The sequence below is a fragment of the Thalassophryne amazonica genome, chromosome 15 (genome assembly GCF_902500255.1).
Source record: "Thalassophryne amazonica chromosome 15, fThaAma1.1, whole genome shotgun sequence".
Lineage (NCBI taxonomy): Eukaryota > Metazoa > Chordata > Actinopteri > Batrachoidiformes > Batrachoididae > Thalassophryne > Thalassophryne amazonica.
In genome coordinates this window covers 80,022,269-80,029,690 of record NC_047117.1, presented here as the reverse complement: position 1 = coordinate 80,029,690, position 7,422 = coordinate 80,022,269, and the positions used below count along the sequence as shown (strand labels likewise).

The following is a 7,422-nucleotide window of genomic DNA, read 5'->3' as shown; positions in this document are numbered from 1 at the left end:
CCTCCTCTGCGAGTTGGGGCCTATAATCCTCTGAGTTGATAATGAGAGCTCAACCTCCATGATGCATCAGGCCAATAGAGAAAGTTAACAGCAAAGGCATCATTCTTCATTGGAAAACTCTGACACTTTTATTACTTCGCTTTTTTGAGGATCTCTATTTATAGCTTTGCAGCACCACTGTAGATACAAAGACAGAAGCGGCTGAAGAGTGCATTTAATTCCATACCACCCAGAGAAGCTCCAATTTTAAGATGCAGCGCTGTGCCGAAAGAGCAACATTCAAAGAAGCCGACTGCTTTGCTTATTAAAAACAAAAACAGGATTTTTTTTTTCTGTTAAAAATGGCTTCAAGGGTACAATTGACTATTTTGATGCAAGCCCCAGCTTTTCTATGATGCACGCCAATTTTAAAAATATATAAGACAAGTCAAAAACATCACATATATCATCTGCTCACCTCTTTGTCCTTGATCTTTCCCTGTATTGCTTTTTTCTTCTGTCGCAGTAAACAACAGCAGCAGCATAAGCATTTTCATTGGAAATTTTCCCACCTCAGTGGCTTAAGAAATTAGAGATTCATGGCACCATCCACCAGGGCTTTGTGCTGACAGAAAGAATAAATGTGCTTCTCTTTGCAACAATGAGAACAATCACTTCAGGCCTTTACCATCTTCCCAGCAAGCACAATACCAAGCAACATGCACACCAGGCCTCCATTGAGCGACATAATGAGACCTAATGGTCCTTAATTCTCTGTGTCAATAGAAAATCCTTAATTTTCCTTTTCACATTCAAGGCAACAAAGTGGATTATGCTCCTACAACAACTGGAGGTGGAGAATGATTATTTTAACCTTTCACTTAGAACAAAGATCGGCAGCTGGGGTGGTGGCCAAGTGGTTAATGTGCTTGGTTTCAGTTCAGAAGGCTCCGGGTTCAAATCCCACCCCTGCCACATTTCTCCATGTAATGTGGAGTTGCGTCAGGAAGGGCATCCGGCGTAAAACCTCTGCCAATTCAACATGCAGATCCACCTTGGATTTGCTGTGGCGACCCCGAGTGCAAACAAGGGAGCAGCCGAAGGGACTTACTTTTACTTAGAACAAAGATCGAATGATTGGACATTTTACAGATGTTAAAATATGCAAATTCAACAGTTATACAAACTGTAATGTCTTGATTTTCTTTTTTCCAAGAGTGAGGATGGGCAGTGATCAGTGGTTTGCAGCTTTTTTTCTATTTAAAAGGAAAAGGGCTTCATTCTGCTCCTATGGACCAGCATGACCAGGCTCCTTCCGGGACCAGCAACACAATTTACTTCTCATCCGACCTTTAAAGCAGCAGACCCACCTAGTCTTGGCTCAATGTGACCATTTTGACCTCGCACAAAAAATGCTATTTGGCTCATTATTCATTGTTCATTATTTGGTCTGACCAGGGTTTATGTCTGTTCAATAGGTTGTGACCTGTCAGAGTCCCAACCACTGTACTTATTATACTTATAGGCAGGCCAACTAGCTCCCTGGAAAATCTTAGATTGGTCCTTCCAGGAGCTGTGTTGCCTGCCCGCAGTCACTCAAGCACTGCCATCGTTTGTGATGCTGCTTCCTGGTCCAGTTCTGGAGGGCGGTCTTCTGCACATCAGTTGACACCCGTACAATGGGCTCTGGACCCATAGATTTAGTTGAGCTCCCCAACTTTGCAAGCTGGTTGGCTCGCTCATTACCTGGAATGTCTGTATGACCAAGTACCCACACTACAACTATATCATTTGTGTCTCCCAGTGTGTTAAGTGCCTGGGCACACTCCCACACCAAAGCCAATGAGTAGAGTGGCTCTTTAATGGCTCTTATACACGCCTGACTATCTGAGCAAATAAAAACTCTTTTACCCCTAAGATTGAGGCTTATCAGGTGCTCCACACACTGAGTGACAGCAAACACCTCAGCCTGAAAGATGGTGGTGTATCTGGCCAGTGCAAAGCTCTTTTCCTGTCAGACCGTCATGTTGTATTCACACTTCAGGTCTGGCTTTCCCCCTAATCAATGTAATCACTTGTTTTACCATCTGTAAAACAAGTGATTACAGGTGGAGTTGTGTTCAGAGCCGGGTCTGACCATGTCTCTCTCCCTGTTATGACTGTACAAAATTTATTCACAAAAGAATATCTTTTTCCTACCCTATCACATGGGAAAATCAATGGAAGATGAACTGATACCTAAAGTTTTGAGCCTCAAACAGAAAGCGTAAGATATTTGGATTTATAATGTTTTATTTTTCAACATAGTCCCCTTCCAACTCCATACACTTGTTCCATCTAGTTTGCCAGTCATTGTAGAACTCAACATCTTGGTCCACTAAGTAGCCCTCCGCTGCAGCAGTCAGCTCATCGTTATCCTCAAATCTCTGGCCCCAAATGTATTTATTCAGCCTGAGAAAGAGGTGGAAGTTGATAGGAGTTAGTTTCTGTAGAATAGGGTGGGTGAGGAAGAAGTCATAGCCATACTCGCGCACAGCATCCATGGCAACCCGGCTGGTGTGGACTGGTGTATTGTCCTGGTGAAACAGAATGCCACGACTGACACTGGAGGGTATGTCTCTTCCACACAGTGTTATGATTCAACAATTGAAGTGAGCAATATGATCCTACATGAAATAAGTAGCTAAATCATTGATGTAGATCAGGTGTGATGCATTGTAATATCCGACTGGGAATAATGTGCGAGGCTCAAAACGTTTTGACATCCCCTCGTATTCTTTCCCTGATTAAGGTATGGCTGGCATTTACTAGTCTTTGCCACTTACCCAGCTGGTGCAGCCTTACTGACACCAAACTATAGCAGCTTAACTTAGCATGGGTCTTACCAACAAATTGTAGATCCATCTCATCACATTGAGACTAACTCCCCGTCTTTGTCTGACAGTAATAAACTAAGAATTGCCTTGTGACATTTCTCAGTTATGTGTCTCTTCCAGTTAAGCTTGTTATCTAACTAGACACCAAGGAACGTAGCTGACTCAAATAGTATTAGCTCGATACCGCCCAGATTTGGTAGAACCAGACCAAATTTGGTTCTCTTAATTGTGAAGAGGACCACGACTGTTTTGTCTGGATTCACAGAGAAACTATTGGATGCACACCACTTCTCTACTATCCTGAGAGCATTCTTCCTGAGTTCTGAAAGAGTCCTCAAATAGAATCCCTCAATAAAGACAGCTAAATTGTCTGCATACCCTTAAGTGTACAGTCTGAGATTATTTAGTGAGAAGGCTGTCCACAGCAAGTAACCAACAAAGAGGAGAGATTACCCCTCAAGGAAAATGGTTTTACAGACATTTCAATGGCCTTAAACACCTATCAAGGGATTATTTTGTACAAGTGAAATCTATGAGGTGCTGTGAGCACATTTCACACTTTTTCCTAACAATCTTAACAACCACCCTCCAAAGTGCTAATGCACTCATTTTAGTGTTGGCATAGTAACACTTTTCCCTAATGGAAGTGTGTATTTGAGCCCTACACGTGAGACTCTCAGCTGTGAAACAGCCATTTATGTGATACTGTGACTAATCATGGTCCGGGAGGGTTCAGAAGGGGGAAAAGACAAAATGTAATTGGGGTTTTAAATAAGATAATCATATTTTAAAGGATTCATTCTTAGACAGTACATATACTGGTCAAATGCTCTGTGACTTCACCCATAGGTTTTCTGAAATGTGGGCTTGAAGTTTGAGGTGTAGCCATCTTGGCAGTGCCTGGCTCCACGTGACTCCCAGCCAACCAATAAATGGGTTAAATGGTGGCGCGTGGGTAAGACAGACATGATCCAAGTGGAGCGAATGTATCCTGAACACACCCACCTACCACCCACTGTGGTATTTGTGTGGCTAATGGCACCAAGCTATCAAAACCTGCTAATTAATGCGACTGTCGCTAACATACAATTTAAATATTAATAAAGTTTCACTCAATGTAAATACTTCTACACAAACATCTACATTGTCTACTACTGCAATTCATCACAAAGAATGCCAGATTATTGAAGATATTTTGAATAAAATGCTCAGAAAGGACCAATACAGACAAGGCCACAGCAGTTAGTGGACTCTGCTAGCGGCAGGATCCGCACACTAGTTATCACTCAAAGACCATGCCCATAATGATTTATTACTTTATGGTTTAAACCTCTGAGGCTGACGCCGTTGTATACAATGGCTAAGACCGAGCTTTACCAAATTATAAATAACTTTTTAATGATATGAGATAGAAACTTACTTTTTTTTTGGCTGAAAACTTAACTCCGTGGATTTTCGAGCCAGCCATCGGCCATCTTTGTACTCCTCATAGAAGCTGTGTGATGATGTGCGCAATGTGAGTGTCCAATCAGAATTGGTCACCGTCACATGGTTTTCCAAAATCCAATCGTAGGGCAGATTTACCTCATGTGAAAAGCCAAAGATCGTTTGTGAGTGATATGTTACTAGTTGGCCGTTTGAATAGCCCCGTGGGTGCTCCAATGAGTACATACTATTAGTACATACTCAGTGTGCCCTGCGCCATTACACACAGCGATCAGTGAAAGTAGGAGCACACAGAGAGCCTCTGATGACAATCGCACGTGCTCAAACAAAGAGTGTGTAACTATCAGGATTGCTCCACTAGTTTGCATGTGAATGTTACTGAATAACTCTGTTGCTTTCTCTGCATAAAGCAGTGTTTACCATATCAATGACAACAAAACGCATAGACCATTTTGTATATATTGTTCAAAAAGTGCATTTGTGTTTATTGTTTGAACATTTTTGTTGTGCAGGTCTTTCACACAAGACCTCAAATTACCTTTATAAAGTGTCAAAACAGTTGTTTATTATAGTTTGCTGTGTGTTTTGAATAAATGTGTGTGGAAAATAATGTTTTGCTTAATTTTTTCCTTGCCTATTTTTGGATTGTAAACCTTATTACACGTATACAACACAACAAAAACATATATATATATATAATATATATATATATATATATATATATATATATATATATTCTGAAAGCCCAGGTTGTCCTGAAAAAAAAGAGACGATTGTGGGATGCAGGGAGAGCTGTTAACAGCAATAATAAAACATTTAGCCAGGCAAGTCCAAAAAATGCCCTTGGACCCCAGAGGGTTAAATAATAGATTTAAACAGAATATCTATATAAAAATTTGCCCCCCACCCCCGTACGTTGTCATGAATGAGGAAACTCGCTATAGAGATGAAAACCATTTTAAACCAGGAATATAACCATGTTTTTTCTGCTGTAAAGTTGAATACTTTAGCTCATGTTCGGAGAGGATAGACTTGGCTATTGTGGAAACTGCACGTCTTGGCACTCAGGGCTGGTGCTAGTCATTTGGTGCCCTAATCATGAATGCTTTGTGGTGCTCCCCTTCCCTGCCCTCCCAAAATGAACAATAATTAAGAATTTGTCAGTGTGGTTCTCTTTATTTCCAAAATAACTTCTCAGTACTCAATATTAAATTAATATTGCGTAATTATTTTAATAATAATTTATTGATGTTTTGAAAATGGCTGCAAATAAAAATTTGCATTAACAAGGGCACCAAACATGACAGAAATAAATATAAATTAAATAAATAAATACCACCACCACTATTTAAAATGTAATTAATAACTACAGTCTGTAGTTAATTAATTAAACTCTTCTCAGAAAATAAATAAATAAATAAAATGTTAAACTTTTTTTCATGTTTCAGCTGTAAATAACACAGGATTTTGTGCTTTTCTCCCATTTAGATCATTATCAGTTCATCTCTCTTTATATTTTTTGACCATTTCATGGACGAAACAACATAGAGTCAATGAAAATTTTCACAAATATTTGACATTTTACACACTAAATTAGTTCTGAAAAATCAGAGCAATAATGAAAAGAATTAGCAGCTGCATTAAACGTGGACTAAAACATTTAGCATGATCTAAATCATGATTTTGAAATAAAATGTTCAATTACACGGAAGTTAAGGCTTATTAAACATCACTGAGCATAAGTTGGATTTTAATCGCATGTGGAATTTAAAGCATCACATGTTTCAGAGCCCTGGCTGTAAACAAAGGATCATTCAGCTCTCTGTAGCCTAATTCCAGAAAACATGATTCCAAAAATGATCTGGGCGAGGTCACACTAGACACTATTAAAGTGATGCAGTGGTTTAAAAAAACATACACTCTGGATCTGGAAGATTCAAGTTCTTACATGAAAAAAACTGCAGAAAAAACCCCTCACTAATCTTCCATGTCATTATACTTTCACTCTCCTGAAGTGTTAAAGATGAGAACAGCACGGTTTTCTTTTAAAATAAACACTGGCAACATTCCGATGTGGCAACAGTGATTTCAGTGCACAGTCTGGATCGTTACCTGCACGATCAATCAGTCTGTGCTCGCGGTTCTCCCAGGCTGGGAGAAGACAAGAGGAGAGCACCACACTGTCTTCTCCCGCCTGTCTGTAGCAAAGCGCCGAGACGCGCGGCACCCTTTTTCATAAGGGGAAAAGATTTGTATTCGTGATGAGGATCACGAACTGCAGTGAGACTGGGTTGGGAAAACTGTCTGCTGTGACGCAGGCGGTGACACACGCACAGAGGCTGTCCACGCCGCTTACCAGCCTGCGCGCCTCCTCCGATTACTTTTGCTTATACCTATTAACATGCTTTACACAAATTTTAGATATATCATTACTAGTAGCCTATTATGATGATTTTTCACGAGCTTGGTTTTTGTGGTGCCCCCAGGTAGCATGGTGCGTAATTTGTGTGTGCACTGTTGCCACTTCTACTTTGGCTTCATTTTTCATCAGTGGACATTGTTGCTTTGTGTAATTTCTCAGCCCTGAAAAGCATTATTTTATCCTGGATACTTTTAAAAACATATCTATACAGACTCAGGATCAGGCATTATGGTGAAGGCAAACAGAAGGAGCCGAGTACATCTCCATGTCGTCTGATTTTGGCTGTAATTAAATTTGCTGAAGCTTTGCAAATAAAAATCCCGATCTTTACTTCAGATTATCATCAGTTTTCACCTTTTTTGCAGATTCCGTTGAACACAACCACACGACATCAGGCTTCACTCTGTCTCCTTTTGAATTTGGAGACGGAAGGAAATAAGCATATGCTCTCATTTTCTTCAGCTTCTACGCTCAATTGATTAAGTGAAAAGTGAGAGGGTCAGAATTAGAGTATGAATCACTCTGATCTGACTTTTATCTCTTTTTCTCCAAGGCTATCATGTGACCTTTTATTCTCCTAATTGGTTTACAGAAAGTACTGCATTGAAGCTTGGCAAGATAAGAAAAGATGGTTTAAAATGTCTCATTTAGTCCCACTGTGTCAACTTCAGTCAGCCATACAAGCAACAGAATACATGA

General features: G+C 40.1%; 1 protein-coding gene across 1 annotated transcript in view; it reads left to right on the top strand.

Annotated features, from left to right (window-relative positions):
* The window catches only part of sorcs3 (sortilin related VPS10 domain containing receptor 3), a 646,076-nt gene that overhangs the window by 196,686 nt on the left and 441,968 nt on the right, over nt 1-7,422 (top strand). The gene's annotated exons all lie outside the window — the stretch shown is intronic.